The following is a 26915-nucleotide window of genomic DNA, read 5'->3' as shown; positions in this document are numbered from 1 at the left end:
ACACCTCCTGCCTACCCATGTCTCGCTGCCTCGCAAGGATCTAAAACTACACGAAGAACAACACAAGGGACACAAGATTTATACCGGTTCAGGCCACCATTGTGGTGTAATACCCTACTCCAGTTTGTGGTGTGGTGGATTACCTCATGGGCTGATGATGAATATTACAAGGAAGAACAACCTCGCGAGGGTTTGTTCTTGGTTGGTGCGATGAACTGCTTGGGTGAGTTCAGTCGCCTCTCTCTCTCACTAGTCTGCCCAAAATCTCTCCTCTCTCTCTTCCCTGTGGGTGGCTAGTCCTATTTATAGGCGGAGGCCCAGGGCGTCTCCCCAAATATTGAGCGGGAAGGGTGCCAACAATTGGCCATTTTGAAGGGGAACATCTAGTACACTTATCCTGACTAAGGTTGGTCCTCGCCTGCCAAAGACCCTGACGGTGACGCCGGCTTGGGCTCCACGATGACCTCCATCCTGCCGTCCTGCTGGTCTTGGTCTTGTTGCACCGAAATGGTTGCCTTTGCTTGATACTCTCACCTGCGCTTGCCCCTTTGCACCAAAGAGTAAACAAGGACTCTGCGTAGGCCGGCGCCCGCCAGGCCTCTGTCGTCATGGCTTGCGTCATGGGCACCTCGTGAGGTACCCCGCCTTGATCTCTCCGCCTCCTCGCGAGCCAGCCTGATGAAGCTGTGCCCGAGGAAGCCTCCTGTCGTCCGCCTCGCGAGGCTCGGCCCCTCGCGAGGGTCTTGAGCATGTTTTGATGAAGATGGGCCATACTGGGCCACTCCCTAAGCCACGCCGCAGGCTGTAGGCAGGCAAGTCTGGGTACCCCCGTTCCCAGAACACCGACAGTAGCCCCCGGGCCCAAGGCGCGCCCGGACTTGTGAAAGCACAAGTGCTCCCTAGGTGGTTTTGGTAATTAATGTCAACATATCTCTTGTTGGACTAACACTTTTATTTAGTATGTTTCAGATAAGTTCAGCAATGGAGTGGCATGGACTAAAAGGATGTGGGAAGTCCTTCAAGATGCTAAGGACAAAGGATTGGCTCAAGCTTCAAGCTCAAGACTCTTCATTTTACATTTTAGTGATCCAAGATCACATTGAGTCTATAGGAAAAGCCAATACTATCAAGAAGGGATGAGGTGTTGCTTAATGAGTTTCTTGCTCCACAGTGCTTAGTGATCTGCTCCAAAACCCTCAACTACTTTCCCACTTCCACACATATGACCTAAACCTAAAGTAAAACTCGGCCACACCGATTCTTTCTATCCGGCGCCACCGAGTTCAGATGTCTTAGCCACTGCCACAAACCATAGGCAAATCGGTCTCACCGATAGGGATGTCGGTCTCACCGATATGGGATAGCAATCTCTCTGTGTATGTCCATTACCAAAATCGGTCTCATTGAGTTTGAGAAATCGGTACTACCGAGATTACAATGCAAACTCTCTGGTTAACTTATTACCAAAATCGGCCTCACCGAGTTTGAGTAATCGGTCCCACCGAGTTTGCCTGACCAACTCTCTGGTTAGCTAATTACCAAAATTGGCCTCACCGAGTTTGTGTAATCGGTCTCACCGAGATTACGTTATGCCCTAACCCTAACCATATCGGTCCTACTGAGTTGCATGTCGGTCCCACCGAAAATCCTAACAGTCACTAGATTTGCTGAATCGGTCCGACCGAGTTTATCAATTCGGTCCCACCGAGTTTGGCAAGTTGTGTGTAATGGTTAGATTTTGTGTGGAGGCTATATATACCCCTCCACCTCCTCTTCATTCGTGGAGAGAGCCATCAGAACAAACCTACACTTCCAACCTACATTTTCTGAGAGAGAACTACCTACTAATGTGTTGAGGCCAAGATATTCCATTCCTACCATATGAATCTTGATCTCTAGCTTCCCCAAGCTGCTTTCCTCTCAAATCTTCTTTCCACCAGATCCAAATCCTATGAGAGAGAGTTGAGTGTTGGGGAGACTATCATTTGAAGCACAAGAGCAAGGAGTTCATCATCAATGCACCATTTGTTACTTCTTGGAGAGTGGTTTCTCCTAGATTGGCTAGGTATCACTTGGGAGCCTCCGACAAGATTGTGGAGATGAACCAAGGAGTTTGTAAGGGCAAGGAGATCGCCTACTTCGTGAAGATCTACCGCTAGTGAGGCAAGTCCTTCGTGGGAGACAGCCATGGTGGGATAGACAAGGTTGCTTCTTCGTGGACCCTTCGTGGGTGGAGCCCTCCATGGACTCGCGCAACCGTTACCCTTTGTGGGTTGAAGTCTCCATCAACGTGGATGTACGATAGCACCACCTATCGGAACCACGACAAAAACATCCATGTCTCGAATTGCGTTTGAATCCTCCGAAACCCTTCCCTTTACATTCTTGCAAGTTGCATGCTTTACTTTCCGCTGCTCATATACTCTTTGCATGCTTGCTTGTTATGTATTGTGAATGTTAAACTTGTGCCTAAACTCCACTTAAACTTAAAGAAGTTAAAAACTGCAACTTTGATACTTAGTGTCTAATCACCCCCCCCCTCTAGACACCTCTTCTCAAGGTCCTACAACTTGGCTTAGCAGAGAAGCGAAAGGGCAAGTGCGAAGCGCCGCGGGCCCCAATAGCCTGCGGCCTTGGGCGCCGCATGGCGGTTGATTGGACGTGGGCGTCCCTGTTCCCCCACGCCTCCTTATTTTGCGCCCATCTAGGCGGACCCGCAGTTGCACACAGTCACCCCTCTTCTCGCCGCTCGCGTGCCTCCTTCTCTTCCTTCTCTCGAGCTCCAGCCTCCGCTTCCAATCCAATGTCGAATCCCCCCCCTTCCTGTCGCCATGTATCCGACGAAGAAGGGGAAAGGGCATAAGCCTGTGCCCTCGCCCCTCCCGTCGCCGTGGACGGCTCCTGCTGTCGATCGGTCGATCATACTCAACCTAGAAGGCTTGGACAAGGTCAGTTCTGCCCTTGCCACCATCTTCAATGAGTGTGGGAGGACGACGGTCTGGCCCGCGTCTCACTTCTCCATTGACAAAATAGTCACCGAGGTCCGGTACTTCGCCGACGCCCTGTGGGCGGGACTGGTTCCCTCCTTTTCTGATTTCATCAACGCCATACTTTCCCATTACCAAATCCACATGATGCATTTGGGTCCCGAATCCATTACTCTTCTTGCCGTTTTCGCTTTTGTTTGCGAGGCGATGACGGGCATTCCTCCTTCAGTTGCCTTGCTGCGCCACTTCTTCTCTTTGCGCCTCAGCGACCCCACCCAATGCTCGGGGTGCGTGAGCTTCCTCGCTGCACCACAAACAGCGGCTTCGGGAATTGATTTCAGCCTTCCTCCGCCTACTACTGGGTTCAGAGAGCGGTGGATGTATGTAGATGTCGGAGTACCCAGCCCCCTGCTCTCGGAGCCAACCTTGCCCGCTATCCCCAATTCGGGCTGGGGCCAGGAGACGCTCACGAGCCCCCAGCTCGTCTTCATCTGGCATCTCTTTGCGAACTTGAGGGCGCTCGGTGTGACGGCACCCAAGGTGGTGAAGGAGTTCCTCCTGTGCCGCATTGCCCCTCTCCAGCGCCATTCCCGCCGGATGTGGGCCTTCGGGGGTGTGAAGACCGCATGAGGCTCCAGGAGGAAGATCTGACGCCTGAAGTGCTGAGGAAGGTTCTCATGATTCTGACTGGGGACCCTTCTCCTGGCAGCCTTCGGCAAGGGGGTGCCCTCCTGTACCTTTGCTCAAACAGGGCTGATTTTGTGAAGCAGATGCCCAACTTCGACGAATGGCGGCTGCGCCCCGCAGGCCTCATGGGACCTCATGAGAACCCAGTTGTGGTGGTTGCCCTTTCGGTTGCCCGAAACGGTCCTTCCTTGAGTGGTGGAGCTGGGAGGCAAGGGCCGCCGGAGGCTGAGGGGGCCACCGTCGGGACGATGGCGCCATGCAGAACTCCTGAGGCGGCAGCTCCTGAGGCCTGCCCTACGGCGGCTGAAGGCGTTGAGCCGCGGCCCGCAGCTCCCGCGGCAGAGGCTCCTGAGGCCCCGGCCACCCTTCGTGGTGTGGCGTCTGGCGGCGGGCGCCAGGGCGATGCCCCCGACGCCGGTCACATTGGCGCTTCTTCCTCGTCGCAGGCTGACCCTTGCGCCGAGCTCCTAGGTCGCTTCCGCATGGACTTCGAGGCTCTCCGAAAGAGAAGGGAGGCCTTGGGCGATGATTACCCTTGCCGCCTATTGAAGCGCAGGAAGTACTTCGCCACTGATGAGTAAGCCTTCCCCTTTCTTAGTCCCTTAATTTCCTGCTGCTTCAGCTGATCATTGCCCTGCAGGGCCCTTCCTGCCGAGTTCATGGAGATGGCTGAGGAGCCATCCCTCCAGGCCTCGCCCTCTCCACCGTCCCCAAGCGCCCCGAGCTCAAGCACTGCCCTTGTGGTGAGGCCGGTTGGAGAGGTGAGCCATCTTGTGATGCATCAAGATTCTGTGCGCCTCACGACCATCCTTCGCGAGCCCTCCCGGGGTATAGCCAGCCTGCCCTGGGCTCTTCGATTGGTCGTGGACGGCGACTGGCTGAGGTCGGTCCTGCGTTCTTCCTTGGAGGACGAACCGGCTCTGGGCCAGGCTTCTGGCGAGGTGCGCCCGGCCATCGCGAGGGCGCCAGCCCCTAGCCCCCTGCCCAGAGGGGGAGTGTTGGTTCATGGCCCTTCGCGCGCGCCTGGGGCGGAGGATGACACGGAAGACGTGCTCGAGCGCGCTCGGCAGCGCCGCGCCCTTTGCCAAGGGTTTCTCCGGAGGGCGGTTGACGCAGTGAGCCAGCTCGGTGTAGAGCGTGCTGACGAGGACGCGCACCTTGAGGCCGAGGGCCTGCGTCTAGCTGAGGAGAGGCGCAAGCTGAAGGTGGCCGTTGCCCTCGCGCTCCACCGGCGTGACCTCGACAATGAGAAAGCCGAGGTGTCGCTGGCGGCTTCTCGGGAGGCCCGCTCCCGGGCCATCGAGGAGGCTCAGGAGGCTGACCAGTGGCACCGGGCCGCAGAAGAGCGGGCATGGGAGCTCCGGGCCTGGAGTAGCTCCCTGGAGCAGCATGTGGAGTTGCGTGAGGTGGCCCTTGCATCGATGAAGGGGGGCTCGGTCGACCGGGCGGAGCTTCAGAGGAGTGAGGAGGCACTGACGCTGGAGGCCACCGAGCTCACCCTGGACCTCGAGCGATTGGAGACGAGGGAGCGCTTGGTGGCGCATGCGGAGGACGACATTGCCGCAAGGGAAGCCCGAGCCTTAGAAGAGGTTGATCGCCGGGTGGTGGCGGCCCGCTCGAACCTCGAGCGCGAGTTCAAGGAGAGGCTGTAGTTGATCAAGGTCGAAGCAGAGGGCAGGACCGCCGCCCTGAAGGCCAAGCTGGATGAAGTGACGTGGCATGCGGACACTGCCGGGGCCGCCCTTGGCGCGGCACAGGCGGAGCTGGCTTCCTCCCGCGCTGAGGTGCTTCTTATCCGTCAAAGGGTAGACGCGACTCAGGCTGTCGCGTGGTGGAGCGAGGACGAGATACGCCAGCGGCAGACTTTGGAGCACAAGCATGGCCCCATGCTCCGCGCGCTCCGGGAAAGAGCTAACACGGCCTTGGACAACATCTGCGAGGCAGCCGTTGGGGAGCCTCATGTGGTTAACTATGCTGGTAACCTTCAGTTCTTCACCGACGTGGTGACGCAGCTGGAGACTCGGTCGGGCAGAGCCGACAGGTTGGTGGAGGGGAGGAGCCTTGGCCTGCTTGGGCGTGCTTTTTCTCGTGTCTTCAGTCATCTCCAGAACATGGACCCCCATTTTGACTTCGACGCCGCCATCGCACCGGTACCCCTGGCAATCCGGGGCAATCTGGCTCATTGGGTGGAAGACAACGTGGACGCCCTTGTTAGGGCCTTCACCACCGATAACGACGGTGTGGACGTAGCTGCCGATGACGGCGGAGTGGTAAATGGCCCAGGTGTTGATGACGGCGGTGTAGAAGGTGACGGCGAGGCCAACGATGCCAGTGGCAACTCCGGAGGTGCCCCTGAGGATGCATTGGGGGATTTATCCGATTGACCGCTTGCTGTTCTTGCTTTTTACCCTGCGCGGAGAGAGTTCGGGCTTGGCCATGAGGGTTGTAAGAGCATTTTGGGAGGGGGAGCCCCTCGTGTAAAAACTTGCAGTTAGCGTATTTGTAGACATGATATCACCCGTATGCCTGCGCCAAGCGGCTGGTCTTGTGACGAGTCGACTGGCTTGTTTACCTTTGACCCGTGTGGGCCCCGAGCTAGCCTGCGGAGGGCCGTGGTGTCCTGAGTGCCTCCTGAACGAGCCTACTGAACCTGCAATGAGAACCTCCTGAGAGGGCGTGGCGATGGCAGTCTGGGCTGCGCGCATGCTGGGCCTGGCCCGGCTTGCGAGGGGCTCATGAGGGGAGGCAGCTGAGGCTAGATGGATGCAAAGCGGTAACCAGAATGCGAGAGATTGCTCAAACGAGACTAAACACCCCTTCCTCGAACACACGCAACTCTCAGGCTCAAATCCAACTTAAATACAAACAGGGGAAAAACGACAACCAAAGGAAAGGCCAAAAGCAGAAAGGCCGCGTCCGGCGCCTAGTCTAGTCTTCGACGTCTTCTCACTAGCGCGGAGCTAAGTGCTGCTACTGGGCGTGGGCGGGAGCCGCCGAGGCCCGAGGGCGGCTCTCCGGAGACTCCGGGGCGTGTACAGCCCCACTCATTATTACGTGAGAGTGTCACGAGGTGGCGAGCTTCACAGGCACTGGGACTTCTTCAGAGGTACCGACCTTGCTTCATATCGCCAGACGAGGGCCCTGCCTTGCGCCACACTCTATTGCCATCGATGACGGCCGGAGACCGAGGACGCCACCGATGGGATAGAGCGGTCGCCAGCGGTTCCCCCGACGACCACGAGTCCTCTGCCGGGGGTAGGCCCTAAGGCACCTCCCCGATAGAGGGCCTACCTCCGGAGGACGCCTTGCTCCGAGCATCGTGTGGGCGAGGCTAGATCTCGGCCCCCCTCCTACAGCCCCCGGTGCCCTCCTCCTAAGGGGTAGGAAGCTGCTGGATTGGGGCGGCCATCCTCCGCGATGACCTGTACCTCCTGCGATCCATGGTTAGCGTATGCCTGTTCCTGAGGGATTAGTGGTACCCGATAGTCGCTACCCCCGGCGCGGTCAACGAGGCCTTCCCTGGGCTCCTGAAAGAGCTCAGCTTCGGGTGTCTCTTCCCTCCATCCTGGGCAAAGGAACGAGCCATGGTCTTCCTCCCGCGCGTGTCCTTGATCCACCATGTGGGGCACATACGCTTCCGGGGCCGCCGCCCCGAATGCCTCACTGTAGTGCCCCGCGTGCCATGCAGTCCTGCTCGAGGTGCCCACCTAGGGGTGGTAGCGTGGCGGCCCACCCGGACCGTGGGCTGCAGTGGATCCCCCTTCGCTGGTCGGAGGCGGAGGCGGCACTACCGGCAGCCAGGCACCAACGGCCAGGTTGGCATTGGAGTGGCCCTAGAATCCGATCGGAGCTGTGTGGGCGCGCGTGGGGCCTCCGTGCGGTCCGCCTTGGGCCTGAGGCGGTGGCTGGGTGCCAAAGGAGTGAGTCCCCGAGGCGGCGGAGCCTAGGAGCTCTGCCACCCGCTCCAGTAGCACGTCGCGGCCGCCCTCCAGCAGTCTGCATCGCAGTAGCTCTCGGGCTACCGTGAGCGCGACCCTTGAGTTTGCCTGCTCCCGCCAGCTGTACGGCGCCGTGGCCGCGGCGTGGCTTGAGGCCTTTGCTGCCGACCGCACCTGCCGCGGCGTGAGAGTTGGTGCCGCCTGGTGCATCGCCCGTGGCCTGTAGCACCCTGGGTACCACGGGATGCCTAGGGCACAGGGTTGAGGTTGCCCTGGGCAAGCGGCTCTGCGTGGGCGGGCCAAGCCGCCCAGGGATCGGGATTGCCCGTTGGGTCACTGGACATGATGACGATGATGCGACGAGCGGCAAAACACGAGGTGACGGAAGGCGGATTCCGGTGCACCCCTACCTGGCGCGCCAAATGTCGGATTTCGGGTTCCGGCAGACCCTCTAGGTTCGAACTCTGGGGTGCACACGGAGATCACACCTCCTGCCTACCCATGTCTCGCTGCCTCGCAAGGATCTAAAACTACACGAAGAACAACACAAGGGACATGAGATTTATACTGGTTCAGGCCACCATCATGGTGTAATACCCAACTCCAGTTTGTGGTGTGGTGGATTGCCTCAAGGGCTGATGATGAATAGTACAAGGAAGAACAGCCTCGCGAGGGTCTGTTCTTGGCTGGTGCAATGAACTGCTTGGGTGAGTTCAGTCGCCTCTCTCTCTCACTAGTGTGCCCAAAATCCCTCCTGTCTCTCTTCCCTGTGGGTGGATAGTCCTATTTATAGGCGGAGGCCCTAGGCCTCTCCCCAAATATTGAGCGGGAAGGGCACCAACAATTGGCCATTTTGAAGGGGAACATCTAGTACACTTATCCTGACTAAAGTTGGTCCTCGCCTGCCAAAGACCCTGACGGTGACGCCGGCTTGGGCTCCACGATGACCTCCGTCCTGCCGTCCTGCTGGTCTTGGTCTTGTTGCACCGAAATGGTTGCCTTTGCTTAATACTCTCGCCTGCGCTTGCCCCCTTTGCACCAAAGAGGAAACAAGGACTCTGCGCAGGCCGGCGCCCGCCTGGCGCCTTCCTGGAGCCCGCCTGGCCTCGGTCGTCATGGCTTGCATCATGGGCACCTCGTGAGGTACCCCGCCTTGATATCTCCGCCTCCTCGCGAGCCAGCCTGACGAAGTTGTGCCCGAGGAAGCCTCCTGTCGTCCTCCCCGCGAGGCTCGGCCCCTCGCGAGGGTCTTGAGCACGTGTTGATGAAGATGGGCCGTACTGGGCCACTCCCTGAGCCATGCCGCAGGCCACAGGCAGGCAAGTCTGGGTACCCCCGTTCCCAGAACGCCGACAGTCTGCTGGGTGAGAAGGCTCTTCCCCTGTACCAGCTCATGAAGAAGACCACATTTTTCGAGTGGAACGACAAGGCGGATGAAGCTTTTCTCCAGCTCAAGAAGATGTTGACCACTCCTCCTATCCTGGCGGCTCCAACTGATAAGGAGCCCATGCTCCTCTACATCGCCGCTACCAGGCGGGTGGTCAGCACAGTCATAGTTGTGGAGCGCAAGGAGGAAGGCAAAGCACTACCAGTCCAGAGGCCGGTATATTACCTGAGTGAAGTGTTGTCCGCCTCCAATCTGAACTACCCCCACTATCAGAATATGTGCTACGGTGTGCATTTTGCCGCCAAGAAGCTGAAGCCTTACTTCCAGGAGCACCCAATCACTATTGTCTGCACTGCTCCGCTTACTGAGATCATTGGAAGCCGAGATGCTTCAGGTCGAGTGGCCAAATGGGCCATAGATTTGCCCCCCTACACCATCCACTACCAGCCTCGCACCGCCATCAAGTCACAAGTGCTAGCCGACTTCCTTGCCGACTGGGCCGAGACCCAGTACCTACCGGCAGCGCGAGACTCCAGTCATTGGCGGATGCACTTCGATGGTTCCAAGATGCGCACCGGTTTGGGAGCTGGCATCGTCCTCACCTCTCCCAAAGACGACAAGCTCAGATATGTGTTGCAAGTTTACTTCGCCACCTCCAACAACGTAGCTGAATACGAAGCACTCATAGACGGGCTCCGGCTTGCCAAGGAACTCGGCATTCGCCGGATCCTGTGCTATGGTGACTCCGACTTGGTGGTCCAGCAGTCGTCTGGCGACTGGTACGTCAAGGATGCAAATATGGCAAGCTACCGCTTCCTTGTACAGCAACTCAGTGGATACTTCGAAGGGTGCGAGTTCCTCCATGTGCCAAGAAATGACAATGAGCAAGCAGATGCCTTGGCACGAATCGGCTCTACCCGGCAAGCAATACCAGCCGGCGTCGCCCTGCAATGCCTCCTCAAACCGTCTGTGAAGCCGTCGCCAGAATCAGACCCCATCTTCGTGCCGGCTCCTCCTGAAGCAGTCGGATCTGACTTGAGGACCCCAGCAGCCGGCGCGGGGACTTCGGCAGGCGGCTCGGAGACTACAGCAGTCGCACCCGACACGGGGACTTCAGAACTCGGCTCGGGGACTGCAGCAGTCGGCCCGGGGACTTCTCCGACTCAGTAAGCGGCAGCCGACTCCAACCCACCGCCTCCTGGCCAAACAGCCCTCGTGCAAATTGCAGTTGTGGCAGTCAAACAAATAGCAGCACCTTCATGGGCTCAGCCCATCCTCAACTTTCTAGTGAACAAAGAGCTGCCGACTGATGAGATCTTCGGCCGACAAGTGCAACGACGGGCAGCAGCATACACCATCGTCAATAGAAAACTGGTAAGGCGCAGTGTCACTGGTGTGTACCAGCGCTGCGTAGAGCCGGACCAAGGCCAAGCAATCCTCAAAGATATCCACCAAGGCGAATGTGGTCACCACGCGGCTTCAAGATAACTTGTTGCCAAAGCTTTCTGCCATGGTTTCTTCTGGCCGACTGCTCTAGAAGATGCCAAAGACTTGGTCCAGAAATGTAAAGGGTATCAGAAGTTCCGTTCGAAGCCACATCTGCCGGCTTCTGCACTCAAGACCATTCCCCTTGCCTTGCCCTTTGCCGTCTGGGAGCTGGACATGGTGGGACCATTCAAGACAGCCCGCGGCGGCATGACTCATCTGCTTGTCGCCGTGGACAAATTCACCAAGTGGATAGAAGCAAGGCCAATCAAGAAGTTGAATGGACCAACTGCTGTGACTTTCATCGCTGACATCACCATTCGGTATGGCATACCACATAGCATCATCACCGAGAACGACACAAACTTTGCCAAATGAGCTTTGGCTCGTTTCTGCGCGACGCAGGCCATCCGAGTGGACTTAGCGTCCGTTGCCCATCCGCAGTCAAACCACCAAGTGGAGTGAGCAAACGACCTCATCTTGTCCGACATCAAGCCTCGACTGGTCGAGCCTCTAGAGCGTTCGGCCGGCTGCTGGCTCGATGAGCTGCCGGCCATCCTCTGGAGCCTGTGCACAACTCCAAACAAATCAACCGGCTTCACGCCTTTCTTCCTCGTCTATGGTGCTAAAGTCGTCATCCCCACGGACATATAATTTGACTCCCCTCGAGTCACCATGTACACTAAAGAGGAGGCCAAAGAAGCACGAGAAGATAGTGTTGATCTGCTGGAAGAGAGCCAGCTGTTGGCACTCAGCCAGTCTGCCATTTACCAGTAGAGTCTATGCCGATACTACAATTGGAAGGTCAAGCCAAGATTCTTCCAAGAGGGAGACCTTGTGCTCCGGCTGATACAGCGAACAGCGGCCAGCACAAGCTCTCGGCACCTTGGGAAGGCCCTTTCATTATCAGCAAGGTGTTGGGAAACAATTCCTATTACCTGATCGACGCTCAGAAGCCCAGAGAACGCAAGAGAGACGACTCCGGCAAGGAGACAGAGAGGCCGTGGAATGCAAACCTCCTCCAAAGATTTTACAGTTAATGTAGTATGTACCACACTACCTTTTGTATTAAGTATGAAGACTCCGGGTCCCCCGAGAAGAGCTCGGGGACTACCATCTTTTATCTATATGATAAGTATTATGCCTATGAATGTGTTATTTCATTATTCCGCCTGGCACCGGGTTCGACTAGTCGGCCCGAGGGCTCGCCGCCTTCTACTATGTGCCGCTTCCTGCAGTCGGACAAGTAGTGTGTTGGCACCTAAAACTTCTCCTGCCAGAAGCCACAGCATGCAGAGCGACTGTCTGGTGGACAGGGGTTGCAGAAACGGTGCCCACACGAAAAATGGCTAAGGAAACAAAAGTGCGCACATAGTCTAGGCCGGCATCCCGCCTCTTCGACCGGCTGCTGAGCGGCCGGCCGCCCGACTTCTACTTACCTTGCCAACGCTCCAACCGGCTAAGTACTTGCCCTCCCAAAAATAGCTAAGTACTTGACCCAGCCGCAGTCTGCAGAGCGGCTGTTTGGCTGGCAAGAGGGTAGCAAAGGGAGGGTAGCAAAGGGAGGGCGGCAAAGGAAAAAAGCCCTAGAGTAGGAATGCAAGAAAGGTTAGAACTCAGCGAATAAGCACACAATTTGTGTCGAAGAATATTTACATGTCTAAAGGCCCATTGGCCAGCATTCAACAGAGTTTGAAATACACCCCGCGGGTGGAATTGTGCAAATTTAACAAAAGTTTATCGAGACTGATAAGCAGGAAAAGTAAAGATGACGACCTAGGAGCAACAAAGGGGTCCAGCTGGACGGTGGAGTCAGTAGTGCCAGTTGGTGGAGCGGACGGCTGGTCGGTCTCCGCTTGGTCGCCTCCAGCAGCAGTCGGCGCACTTGAGCGTGGATCGTTGCTCGAGGCGCGGTCAAGCTGAGGCTGGCTGTCCGCTCTGACCTCTACCCTATCTTCTCCGCTTTCCTCGTCCTCCTCATCCTCTCCCTCGCCGTTGGAGTCGATCACTTCGGCTGAGTCCTCGCCATCCTCCGGGTTCAGCCCGAACCACTCCAGTGGCACCTCGGCGCCATTATCAACCAGCTCCAGGATGAAGACGCTGGTGTTGGTGTAGTCAGCGATTGCCGCCGCCCGTTTGACAAGATCATCCTCCACCGCCACCAGCTCTTCCTGAGCCTCTTGCCGAAACATGGTCAACAGGGCTAGATCTAGCCTAGGGTACCATGCCTTGACAAACTCCAGAGCCTGACGCACTCCAGCCTGGGCTGAGGAACCCTTCCAAGCCTCCAGGCGGCCGGCCGCCACCTCCAGCCAGTCGACAGTCCGACTGGGAGCACGCGGAGCCGGCATGCCTGGCCAGAGGGCGAAGATTGCTTGGGCCCCGACACGTTGAAGACGACGCAACATCCGATGAGCCGGTCGAAGGTGGGCCTGGATGCTGAGAAGCTACTCGCTAAGGGTCCGGGGAGCATCGGCAGCGATCTGCGCGCCTTCCACCCTTCGCTCCTCGCGATAAGCCTCAATGGCCTGGTTCGCGGCAACAGAGTGGCCTATGAAGAAGTCTGCTTGGGCCGAGAGCAAAGAAGCCAGAAGTCAGAAACCAGCAGTCGGCCTGATCAGAGGCCAATGGCTCAAAGAAAGAAAAAAAGAAGAAGCTTACCATTGACCATATCTTCAATACTACCGAAGCCGGCAGTCAGTAGCGCCTCCTTGTCAGCCCAGGCGGAGCATTTGGTCTCGAACTCAGCGAGGAGGTTGGGCTCTTTCACCTCCGCCTCCTTCTGGGCCATCTGGAGAAGCTCCGCCTGCTCCGCTAGTTATGTGACCAGCCGGTCACGCTCTTCAGCCAGCTTGCTGCACTCTGCCTGCTTGGCATGCAGCGCGGTGTTGGCTTCGCCCAGCTGCTGCTGTAGAGTGTCATTAGCCTCTGCAAAAGAAGAAGAATAAAAATACGTCAACAGTTAACAAGGAAGAAATGTAGTTGCCGGGGAGATCCGGCCCGACTGCTCAGCAGTCTGCCCGAATCTCGGGGACTACAGCCCGCGGGTGCGCGCGCCCCTGCAGAGAAAGGAGTTATCAACGATCAACAAAGAAGAAATGGAGTTGCCGAGGAGATCCGGACCGACTGCTTAGCAGTCGGCCCGAATCTCGGGGACTATAGCCCGCGGGTGTGCCAGCGTGCCCCAGCAGAAAAAGAAAATGAAAACTTACTCCGGCTCTCCGACAAGTTGGCGGTCTGCTTCTCCAGCTCCCGGACGCCATAGTTGAAGGTGGCCGCGTGAAGGTTGTGATAGTCCCGCAACAGGGATATCAGACGAAGTTAGCATTTTGAACTCGCAAATTAAACTTCCGAGCCGCCTGCTCGGCAGCCGGCCCGAAACATGGGGGCTACACCCAGTGGGTGCGCTGGCGCGCCCCCACCAATAAATAAAAGGACCAAAGACGAAGAAGTGAGAAACGCACCCAAATGGCCACTCATGAGTCCAGGAATGCCTCGTTGCACCGCTTGAGAGCGTCAGCCTCGGCTCGGAGCTTGGCCTGGATGTCAAGGGCCGCCCAGTTAAGGACTCCCGTCCCGCCTCCACGCACCCAGCCGGGGGGTGCAGCGCTGGTCGCCTTGGTGTCTGGAGCCGACGAGCTCGCGACGCCGGTTTCCAGCGGTCGTGGTGCTGATACCGCCTTCACAAGGCGACGACGCATGGGTGTATGGGCCCCAGGAGTCGGGCCCGTCACCACCTCGTTCCCGGCTGGTGGAGCCGGCGGGGCAGCCGGCTGCTTATCTCGCGCCCCGTCAGATGGCGGTGGTGGAGGCACGACCACGTCCGGCATGGCGACATCGCCGCCTTCCCTCTCCATGGTCGGGTGCTCGTCGCGGGCTCCCCCAGTCGACGCAGCAAACTCTGATGGAGGTGGCGCGGAGTTCAGGGGAAAGACGAGTAGCGGCTCCTGGCGGCGCGCAGCTTCTGCAAGCCGTTCCTTTGCCGCGGCATCAGCCTCGGTCTCCGCCAGCTTCTTCAGCGTGGCGGCCTCTGCCTTGTCGGCCTCCGCCTTCTCCAAGCGGGAGGCTTCTTGCTCCTCATGCACCTCCCGCATGTTTCGCTCCTGCGCCTCCTCGAGGTCGGCGGCCGGATTGATTCGCCACGTGGTGGCGGAGGTCTCCGCCGACCTAATGACGGAGGCGGCGATCGACTTCTCGAGGGAGAGCGGGGCCCCGAGCCAAGAAAAATAAGCAAAGAAGTTTAGGCCGAATCAGCAGGAAAGGAAGAGCACAAGGGAAAATACTTACGCCGACACCATGGGCGGCTCCTTCGGCAGCTTCTGGAACTTGGCCACCTTCGCTGCAGCCTCCTTCCGCCTAGTCGCGACGGCCGGGTTCTTAGGTTTCTTTGGCGCGCTGCCGAACAAGGTGGCACCTTACTTCTGCTTGCGCTTGCCACCTCGAGAAGACGGCTCGGCGGAGGGGCCCCCACCTGTGTTGATGGCGCCCCGTGCAGGGCGCGGCTTGCCTTCCTCGTCGTTGTCATCAGGCCAAGTCTCGACGCCGCCCCCTTCTTCGGAGCCGCCTGCTCCGTCACCACCGCCTACGGCGTCGTCCTCCATGGCGGCCGCCCCCAAGTCGGGGTCGTCCACGTCGCTTACCTCCCGGTCCGGCAGGTAGTTTCCACCCGGCCCCATGACGGCGGCCGTCGCCGAAGACATGTAGATCTACATCCCAAGATTTGATCGCTCAAGACCGAAACCAAGACCAAGGCAAGTACTAAAAAGAAAGAGCTGGAAGACTTACAACAGGCGGCGGGTTGTCGCGAGAGTATGGCCGCTTGCCATACCGCAAGGACTTCTCCGACACCTTGAGGTTGATGATCTCATTCACCATCCGGGCCACCTCGGCAGTCGGCATGTCCCTCGTGCACATCTAGCTCGGGTCACGGTGCCCGCTCATTCGACAGATTAGATGAGGCTGGCCTTGGAGTGGGAGAACCCGGCGCTCGACAAAGGCGATCAGCAAGTCAGACGCCACGAGACCCTCTGCCTCTGTCAGCACTCGGAGCCGGTTGATGGCGGCGGTGGTGTTGGCCGACACGGGCTTTGGCTTGTAGCCCCAGTTGGCCCGAGGTTCGGCCGGGGGGCCGGCTTCGTAAGGAGGCAAGTTGATGAAGTCAACTGCCGGGTCGATGTTCTCCACATAGAAGTATGATTGCTGCCACCGTTTCATCGATTGTGACAGCTTGATGACGGGGAAGGCGTTCTACACTGACGGCCGGCGCACGACGACGAAGGCACCACACTGGGCCACCTTCTCCTCACCAGAGGTGCCCAGTTTGGTGTAGAAGAAGGATCCCCACATCTCGATGGTGGGGAGGATGCCAAGGTAGCCCTCGCATGCCGTGACGAAGGCGGACAGCAGCGTCACGGTGTTGGGCTTCAGATGATGCAGTTGGAGGTGGTAGAACTCCATGAAGGAGCGCAAGAATCCGCTCGCCGGCAGGCCGATGCCACGGAGGAAGTGCGAGCAGAATACGACCCGCTCGCTTCCTTGCGGCGTCGGTGATATTTCCTTCTCCGGCGGCACACGTACCTTGACGAAGGCCGCATTGGGCATTCGACGCGTGGCCCACAGGAAGGCGAGGTGGTCCTCGATCACCACCGAGCCGTCCCAGTCCCCTCCCTTCTCGCGTGTGATGGAATCCGAGCGGGGTTGTGCGGGATGCTTGGGGCGAAGGAGCTTGACGACGTCGAGCTGCGGCAGGGCTTTGGTGAGGCGCGGAGACACAGCGGCAGCAAGAAAAGAAGAAGGAGAGAATGGCGATGCCCTACGGTCATTATGCAAAGTTACTGCGCAATAACTCCTTTGGGAATCGCAACCGCCCGCCTCGGCCGCAGCGGATCCTTGGCAGCGAGACGGCGTGGTGGCGCGGGTTGGCCGGTGGCGCGCCCCCGGCCCAGATCAGGGCCCGCAGGCCCCATCTGGGTCCAAGCGGGCCGGCCCCTCACGTGGCTTCATCATCGTCTGTGTGGTGAGGAGGTGGAGCAGCTCGGACGGGGGGTAGCGACGCCGATGGCGTGCTAGCTGCGGCGCGCAGGCGGGAGCTGTCCGGGCCTCTGAGGGCCCGGCCGGGCTGTGGGGCCACGGGCCTTGTAGGCTCCTGCTTTGGCGTCCGGTCGGCTACCGTCGTGGACGGTGCAGGTGGGTCCCTCCAGTATGCTGACTGTGTTGCTTCCCTAGTCCCGGCTCCCCTTCTTCGTTGTGCAGGCCATCTTCGCGGTGCCGTGGTGAGACAGCATGGGAAGCTTCGTGTCCGTGTTTGCGCTGGGTGGTGGTCGGTTTGCTGGCGAGCCTCGGAGTGCCTGAGGTGGAGGATGTGATTGGGAGAAATCCCTGTTGGCTTGGCCGACACCGACGCGGTGGCGCTTGAGGGTACCACCGGACCTTCTTAGAGTGCGTCGGGGCTACCCTTCCTCTCTCCCCACCGCGTATCGGGGGAATCCCTTGGCATCAGCGTTGTCATCGTCGCCTCCCTTCTTGGAGGTGTTGATTGGTACTGGCACTTCGGAGTCTCGAAGCTTGGGGGACGATTTCCGGTGGACGCAGCGGTCGCGAGGCTTCGTCGTTTTTGTGATCCGCCATTATCGGCATTTCTTTCTTTTCTTTTTTCTCTTTCTTTTCTTTTGGCGTGATTGTGCTGCTTCCGCCCCAGCACCTATCGTTGGTTGCAGTGGATGGTTGCTTTGTAATACAAAGCAGGGGAAAACCCTTTTTCTTTAGGGAGGAACGATGAAGGGAGGAATGACATGTGGGTCTCATTCAATTAGATTAGTTTTATTTATTTGGTTAGGTACAATCTATGACATATGGACCACCCCTCTCCCTATTTGACCAGTCAACTTGACTAACCCGAATTAAAACTAAACCAAAAATTTCCAGAAAATGTTTAAAACTTTGAAAAATCATAGTAATTAAATCATAGCTCGGATGTAAATAATTTATATATAAAAATGGTCAGAAAAATAAGACAAATCCGAATATGCCATCGACATACCTGTCACATGCCTCCAACACTGCAAACATGGAACCTTCCCCTTTCGATCGTCTGTCCGATAATTGCCCGGAGCCGGAAAAATATTCCTAGATATTTACCCGCTTAGTCTGTAACAAGTTAGGTCACCCCTAGCACAGTGTTTTGCCATGTCATACATTGCGATGCATTTGATTTATCTGATATTTATTGTGTTCCCCCTCCGTTACTTCTTTTCCGGTAGACCCCGAGACCATTGTTAATACGGTGATCGACCACTTCACCGTCGAGGGGCTGTATCTGTTTGCAGAGCTTCCAGGCAAGCAAACCCCCTTGATCATTCCGATATCGCCCATTCTCTTCTCTCTTCTGCTTCCATTAGAATTTCTACTGTTTTTGTATGATCCTACTCTAATGCATAGCCTGATTTTGTAACATGCTTTGCACCTTACCTTCTTATCCTAAACTTCTTAGTATAGGTTGGTTAGTGATGCACCGGTGACCCCTCACCTTGTCCCAGTTGCCTCCGCTTTATGACCGATAACTTGATCAACGAGATCGACATCCAGGGCCCGACACATCGCATCACACCCCCTTAGTTGTATGACACTACAGGGTTACTATCGAGTGTCGAGGGTGATACCTCATATAGCTCTTCTGATGTTAATTCTATAGTGTAGCTAATTGGTCGTGGTCATCGAGGGTGATTCCTCCTTCACCACTCCCGATAACAACTCTGTCGTGCAACCCCTCAAGTGTGGACCATCGAGGGTGATTCCTACAAGTCCACCTTGACGGTTACATCGAGCGGGAATCCATCGAGGGTGATTTCTCGGTTTTCCCCTTGATGTTTTGGACACACGATTACTTTGAGTTTACCCCAGAACCATGATGCAGTCGGGTCGGCCCCGAGGGGTACCCGTGAGAGAAATGTGAACTCGGTTGACCATGAGTGTACATGTGAGTTGATGTGTAGTCGCGTTGACCTGGAGGGTACCCGGGAGATAATTACGTGGCACGAACGGGCATTACGGGCCCTTGCCGTAAGTCCACGAGACGGGGCAGCACTGTCACATAATCATGAGTCTCTGCTCGTTACCGCATGCTACCAAGACACTAATGGTTTAGATATGTGATCCAACTAGGCCTCTGGCCTATTTGCACTCACCACCATGCAGGAACAAATATGGGCACTCTGCGTTGTATCACTACAAGAAAAGCCACTTCCGTGATGATACATGTTTGTCATAGTAGGTCACGTTTTCTGTCATGCATGTACATCCATGACGATTTTATGACAGAATCAAGATAGTCATACATGTGCTGTCGTAGAAGTGTTCCATGACAATACTCAAATTATCATCATGGAAGTGTTCACTTCCATGATGATAAATGATGCGTCATGGAAGTGCTTTCGTCAAGAGTAACTGACACATGGCATCCATCACAACAGGTCGCTGTTAAGCTATCGGGTCCGGTTTTGGATCCGATAACCCATTAATAGCATTAACCAATGGCGATTTTCCATGTGTAAAATTCTTATTCACCAGAGGTAACACGTGTCGGCTCCACGATGGGCCTAATGTCATCACTCCAATGGAGGAGACGTGCCTATGATATGTGGACACATGGTAGGGCCCAACAGAGGCCCATATAGGTTAAAAAGGCCGACCCAGTCAAAGGCCTGTTTGATTGACTCAGGTGCTCATGGGCTGGCCCACTAACAACCTGATTAAACATGACCCATTTATGTCCCACCGCCAGATCTGGCCCATTAATTGTTCGTCGAATCTTTGGGCCTAATTACGACCCAATGAGATTTCGGCCTGTTAGTGGCCCGATGTAGACATGGGCCCATTTCAGCCCGGTGTGACTTTTAGCCTGGTAATGGCCCATGCTGCATGGGTCATATATGGTCCAACACAACATCCGGCCCACTAACGGTCTGTAATCAAGGTGGCAATAGTTTAGCCCAACATGACATTGGGCCTATTAAAGGCATGTAGTATAATTCAGCCTATGATGCCTCTACTAAGCTTTCGGCCTCTTCAAGGCCCATGATATCAGTGGGCCAACTAAGGCCCGAGATATGTTTCGTACTGGTAACACCCATCACATAACTAGGCCAATAATGGCCTGGTTTACATTTGAGCCTGCTAAAGACCCATGGACACCTATTGAAAATTGGGGCCCAACATGCATGACGGCCTGCTAAAGGCCCATGGTATCTTCTGGGACGTAACAGGCCAGGAGAATATTCAGCCTATTAAAGGCCCAAAGCTACATGGGGCCAACTAAGTGTTGGGTCCATAGAAGGCCCAACTAAATGTTGGGCCCAATGAAGGCCCATGTAACTTGTGGGCCTGGCACATAGTGTCCACGAAGGGCCCAAATGGCCAGTCAGCATAGGCCCATAAAGTTGTAGGCCGGCCCAATTGTGGCCCGCGGAAATGCAGCCCCGTTAGAGGCGAATGTTTCGGCCCGGTCACCTACATCAAATTTTTGCCGTTTTTTCAGATAGCGAATGGTGGCATACGGTAACTAGTAGGAATTAAGAACAAACCTACTCTATACAATAAAGAAATTACGACATAGTAACTTTGAATTGATGAAAATATGCCCTAGAGGAAATAATAAAGTTGTTATTATTATATTTCCTTATTCATGATAAAGGTTTACTATTCATGCTAGAATTGTATTGATCGGAAACTTAAATACATGTGTGGATACATAAACAAATACCGTGTCCATAGTGAGCCTCTACTAGACTAGCTTGTTGATCAAAGATGGTTATGGTTTCCTAACCATGGACATGTGTTGTCACTTGATAAGGAGATCACATCATTAGAAGAATGATGTGATAGACAAGACGCATCCGTTAGCTTAGCATATGATTGTTCAGTTTATTGCTACTGCTTTCTTAATGTCAAATACATATTCCTTCGACCATGATATCATGCAACTCTTGGATACCGGAGGAATACCTTGTGTGCTATCAAACGTCACAATGTAACTTGGTCATCATAAATATGCTCTACAGGTATCTCTGAAGGTGTCTGTTGAGTTGGCATGGATCGAGATGGGCATTTGTCACTCTGTTTTTCGGAGAGGTATCTCTGGGCCCTCTCGATAATACAACATCACAAGAAGCTTGCAAGCAAAGTGACTAAGGATTTAATTACGAGATGATGTATTACAGAACGAGTAAAGAAACTTGCTGGTAATGAGCTTGAACTAGGTATAGAGATACCGGCGATCGAATCTTGAGCAAGTAACATACCGACAGACAAAGGGAATTGTGTATGTTGTCATAAGGTTCAACCGATAAAGATCTTCATAGAATATGTAGGAACCAATATGGGCATACGCTATTGGTTATTGACTAGAGAGGTGTCTCGGTCATGTCTACATCATTCTCGAACCCGTAGGGTCCACACACTTAACGTTCCTTGACGATATAGTATTATATGAGTTATGTGAGTTAATTACCTAATGTTGTTTGGAGTCCCAAATGAGAACACGGACATGTCGAGGAGCTCTGGAATGGTCCGGAGGTAAAGATTGATATATAGCACGACGCTATTTGGTCACCGGAAAGGTTTTGGGATGTACCGGGTATTCTTCTGGTCCCCGGAAGGGGTCCGGAAGACCTACGGGGAGTATATGGGCGTAATGGGCCAAGGGGAGGCACACACAAGCCCACAAGGGGCTGGCGTGCCCTCTCCGTGGCCGCTGGCCCTATGGAAGGAAAGGGGGGAGGGCTAGCCCCTCCTGCCTTCCCCTCCACATGGGTGAAAGGAAAGGGGGGGTGCCACCCCTCCTGCCTTCCTCCCGCATGCCTAAGAAGACAAAGGGGCTGGGCAGGGGCCAAGGGTGGCCGCCACCCCCCTTGGGGGAACCCTAAGACGCCTCCCCTCCTCCCCCACCTATATATATGTGTGGAGGGAGAGGGGAAACACACACCACGATTCCCTAGCCGTGTGCGGCGCCCCTCTCCCTCTAGTTCATCCTCGGTCATATTTTTGTAGTGCTCGGCTAAACCATGCGGAGATAGTTGCATCACCACCATCACCACGCCATCGTGCAGCCAGAACTCATCTACTACTTCACCCGTCTTGCTGGATCAAGAAAGTGAGGACGCTATCGAGCTGAACGTGTGCTGAAAGCAGAGGTGTCGCACATTCAGTACTTGATCAGGCGGACCATGAAGGTGTATGACTACATCAACCGTGTTGATAAATGCTTCCACTTAACGGTTTACAAGGGTATGTAGATACACTCTCCCCTCTCATAACTATGCATCTCCATGGAGAGATCTTGCACGTGCGTAGATTTTTTTTGTTTTCCATGCAACGTTCCCCAATAGTGGCATCATAAGCCTGGTCTATGCGTAGATGATATGCATGAGTAACACAAAGAAATTGTGGGCCGTGGTGGTCTACTGCTTATCACCAACATCTTATTTTGATTCATTGGTATTGTGGGGTGAAGCGAACATGACCAACCTTACATGTCCACGCTCATGTTACCGGTTCCACCGACTGACATGCAACTTGTTTTGCATAGAGGTGGCTGACGGGTGTCTGTTTCTCCTACTTTAGTTGAATTGAATTTGACTACGGTTGGTCCTTGTAGAAGGTTAAAATGGAAGACTTGATAATCATAGCTGTGGTTTTGCGTAGTTAAGAATGGTTCTTGCTAGTTGCTGTCGGCGTTCTGGGAACGGGGATCCCCAGACTTGCCTGCCTGCGGCCTGCGGCGTGGCTCAAGTGGGGGCCCAGTGCAGCCCAGCTTCATCAGCTCAAGCTCAAGACCCTCGCGAGGGGCCAAGCCTCGTGGGGCGGACGACAGGAAGCTTCCTCAGGAGCAGCCTCATCAGGCAGGCTCGCGAGGAGGCATAGAGATCAAGGCAGGGCACCTCGCGAGGAGCCCGTGACGCAAGCCATGACGATTGAGACTAGGCGAGCACCAGGAGGGCGCCGGCCTGCGCAGTGTCCTTGTTTCCCCTTTGGTGCAAAGGGGGCAAGCAAAGGCCAAGACATCAGGCAAAGGTTACCATTTCGGTGCAACAAGACCAAGACCAGCAGAACGACATGATGGAGGTCATCGTGGAGCCCAGGACGGCGTCATCATTAGAGCCTTTGGTAGTCGAAGACCAACTTTAGTCAGGATAAGTGTACTAGATGTTCCCCTTCAAAATGGCCAATTGTTCGCGCCCTTCCCGCTCATTATTTGGGAAGAGGCCCAGGGCCTCCCTCTATAAATAGAACTAGCCACCATTGGGCAAAGGGGGATCAATCAGGGAAAGAGAGAGAGAGAGAGAGAGAGAGAGAGGGAGAAGCGGCTGAACTCTCCCAAGCAGTTCATCGCACCAGCTCAAGAACAGTCCCTCGCGAGTCTGTTCTCCCTTTGTATTGTTCATCATCAGCCCCTGAGGCAATCCACCACACCACACACAGGAGTAGGGTATTACACCACAATGGTGGCCTGAACCAGTATAAACCTCGTGTCCCTTGTGTGTTCTTCTTTCTAGGTTGGATTCCTTGCGAGCCTTCAAAACGTGAGCTGGTAGGGGAAAGATCTTCGTGCGCACCCCAGAGTTGGAACCTCAAGGGTCTGCCGGAACCCGAAATCCGACAGTTGCCTGTAGCAGCCACGTAAAACTTGCAACAACAAATTAGAGGACATCTAACTTGTTTTTGCAGTTTATATTGTGATGTGATATGGTCAAGACGTGATGTGATATACCTTCTTGTATGAGATGATCATGTTTTGTGAAATCGCAATCGACAGGAGCCTTAGGGTTGTCTCTTAATTATTGTATGAAATGCAAGCACCATGTAATTGCTTTACTTTATTGCTATGTGTTAGCAATAGTTGTATAAGCAATAGTTGGCGAGACGACCCCGACGCAACGATGGAGATCAAGGTGTCGAGCCGGTGATGATGGAGATCATGACGATGCTTTGCATATGGATAACAAAAGCACAAGACGATGATGGCCATATCATGTCACGTATTTTGACTGCATGTGATGTTTATCATTTATGCATCTTATTTTGCTTAGAACAATGTTAGAATTATAAGATGATCCTTCGCTAAATTTCAAGATAAAGTGTTCTCCTCGAGTATGCACTGTTGCTAAAGTTCGTCGTTTCGAAGCACCTCGTGATGATCGGGTGTGATAGACTATAAATTCACATACAACAGGTGTAAGCCAGTTTTGCACAAGTAGAATACTTGGGTTAAACTTGACGAGCCTAGAATGTAGAGACATGGTCTCAGAACATTGGAGACCGAAAGGTCGAACATGAGTCATATAGTAGATATGATCAACATAGAGATGTTCACCATTGATGACTACCCCATCTCACGTGTTGATCGGACATGGGTTAGTTGATTTGGATCATGTATCACTTAGATAACTTGAGGGATATTAATTTAAGTGGGAGTTCATTAGTAATTTGATTAATTGAACTTAATTTATCATGAACTTAGTCTTAATAGTTTTTGCATATCTATATTGTAGATCAATGGCCCGTGCTACCATTCCCCTGAATTTTAATGCGTTCCTAGAGAAAGGTAAGTTGAAAGATGATGGTAGCAACTACATAGACTGGGTCCGTAACTTGAGGATTATCCTCATTGCTGCATAGAAGAATTATGTCCTTGATGCACCGCTAGGTGACAGACCTACTGCAGGAGCTACTGCAGATGTTATGAACGTCTGGCAGGCTCGATTTGATGACTACTCAATAGTTCAGTGTGCCATGCTTTACGGCTTAGAATCGGGACTTCAAAGACATTTTGAACGCCACAGAGCATATGAGATGTTCCAAGAGCTGAAGTTGATATTTCAAGCTAATGCCCAACTTTAGAGATATGAAGTCTCTAACAAGTTCTATAACTGCAAGATGGAGGAGAATAGTTATGTCAGTGAACACATACTCAAAATGTTTGGGTATCATAACCACTTGACTTTGCTGGGAATTGATCTTCCAGTTCAGAGTGTTATTGACAGAGTTCTTCAGTCACTGCCACCAAGCTACAAAGGCTTCATGATGAACTATAATATGCAAGGGATGACAAAAATGATTCCTGAGCTCTTCGCAATGCTTAAAGCCGCGGAGGTAGAAATCAAGAAGGAGCATCAAGTGTTGGTGGTTAACAAGACCACTAGTTTCAAGAAAAAGGGTAAGGGAAAGAAAGGGAACTTCAAGAAGAATGGAAAGCAAGTTGTTGTTCCCGTGAAGAACCCAAAGGTAGACCCAAGTCTGAAACTGAGTGCTTACACTACAAGGGAAATGGCCACTGGATGCGGAACTGCCCCAAATACTTGGCGGATAAGAAGGATGGCAAAGTGAACAAAGGTATATTTTATATACATGTTATTGATGCATTCCTTACTAATCCTAGTAGTAGCGGCTGGGTATTTGATACTAGTTTTGTTGCTCATATTTGTAACTCAAAACAGGAGCTGCAGAATAAACGAAGATTGTCTAAGGACAAGGTGACTATGTGCGCCGGGAATTATTCCAAGGTCGATGTGATCGCCGTGGCATGCTACCTCGACATCTACCTTCGGGATTAGTTTTAGACCTCAATAATTGTTATTTGGTGACAGCGTTGAGCATGAACATTATATCTGGATCTTGTTTATTGAGAGATAGTTCTTCTTTTAAGTCAGAGAATAATGGTTGTTTTATTTATATGAGTAATATCTTTTATGGTCATGCACCTTTGATGAATGGTCTATTCTTGTTGAATCTTGATCGTAGTGATACACATATTCATAATATTGATGCCAAAAGATGCACAATTGATAAAGATAGTGCAACATACTTGGGGCACTACCGTTTAGGTCATATTGGGGTAAAGCGCATGAAGAAACTCCATGCGGATGGACTTTTGGAATCAATTGCTTATGAATCATTTGATACTTGTGAACCATGCCTCATGGGCAAGATGACTAAAACTCCATTCTCCGAAACAATCGAGCAAGCTAATGACTTATTGGAAATAATACATACCGATGTATGCAGTCCGATTAGTGTTGAGGCACGCGGCGAGTATCATTATTTTCTAATCTTTACTGAGATTTGAGTGGGTATGGGTATATCTACTTAATGAAACACAAAGCTGAAACATTTGAAAAGTTCAAATAATTTCAGAGTGAAGTAGAGAATCATCTTAACAAGAAAAATAAAATTTCTATGATCTGATCGTGGATGTGTGTCGCGAGAAACCATGACCACCTATAGGACCAGGACGGCCCCTTGCTGGTTGGGCAGGGGGACAACGCATTGCACAAAGAGCAGACCAACATGGGGCAGCGCGACAAAGATCACATGGGCAGTTTTACCCAGGTTCGGGCCGTCACGAGGCATAAAACCCTACTCCTGCTTGGGTGGATTGATGGTGGAAATGTGGTGGCGGGGCATAGTACACTTGCCCGGCAAGGGTTGCCTCAGGGCGACAGCGACTATGCACGTACATGGGTGTGAGTTCTCTAACTTTCCAACCCCTCTAACCGTTGCCATGGGCCTTCTTTTATAGGTTAAGGGGTTACCACAGTAGCAAATCAGTCATTAGACACTAATAAGATAGCAAGAAGTGCTATCATATCTAACTCTGCAGGCTGAGATGGTGCATTTAATGCACCACTTAAAGTCACGTAGTTGGTTGCCTGGCAGGGCTTGCAGGGCTATCTTGCTAGCTCCACGCCTGCTCGTCTGACACGTCACTAGACTAGTGTCATCTGTGGGTTTTCTTGGTAGAAAGGGGCTGCAATGTGGTGAATGGCAGCCACCTAATCACTCTGCGGCTTGACACCGCATGGATTGATGACGTGAGTCATGGTGGAGTGCTTGGTCAGGTGCTTAAGCCTTCGTGTGCCCTGGCAGGCCCTGCTGGGACGCCTTGGTCACCTTCTTCTGGGGATGGCCTCGCCCCTTGGCGGGCTCGCCTCCCGGCAAGGGAGGCTTCTTCCTTGACGATATCTTGCTTCTCTTGGTGTTGATCCTTTGATCTGTTCATTGGTGCTTCCAGTCTCTTGGTTCCTTGTACTCCGTCTTGGACATGTGCTTCAATGCTGATCTTGCGCCTGTGCACAGTCAGGGCAACAGACCCAGGGTTTGTTGCATCGACAAAAGCCCCCGGCCTAGCCCCAAATGCATTGCCGAGCGTCGTCGTGGTAGTGCCTAATAAGTGCACAGGAAGGGTTGCTGAAGGGGCTGGTCTCTTGAGATCTCCTTTGCTTCTTCATTAGTCTTGATTTTGGGCCAGTTTCCGGTTTCCCCGTGCATCGTGTAAAGCCAATGGTGGTAGGACCGCTCCAGTAATGGCCCGTGAATGACTTTAACGCACAGGGTGGAAACTGCCAATTCACTCTTCCCACCAAGCCATTATCCTTAGCC

This window comes from Triticum dicoccoides, chromosome 2B (assembly GCF_002162155.2).
Source record: "Triticum dicoccoides isolate Atlit2015 ecotype Zavitan chromosome 2B, WEW_v2.0, whole genome shotgun sequence".
NCBI lineage: Eukaryota > Viridiplantae > Streptophyta > Magnoliopsida > Poales > Poaceae > Triticum > Triticum dicoccoides.
This window is presented reverse-complemented; position numbering follows the sequence as displayed.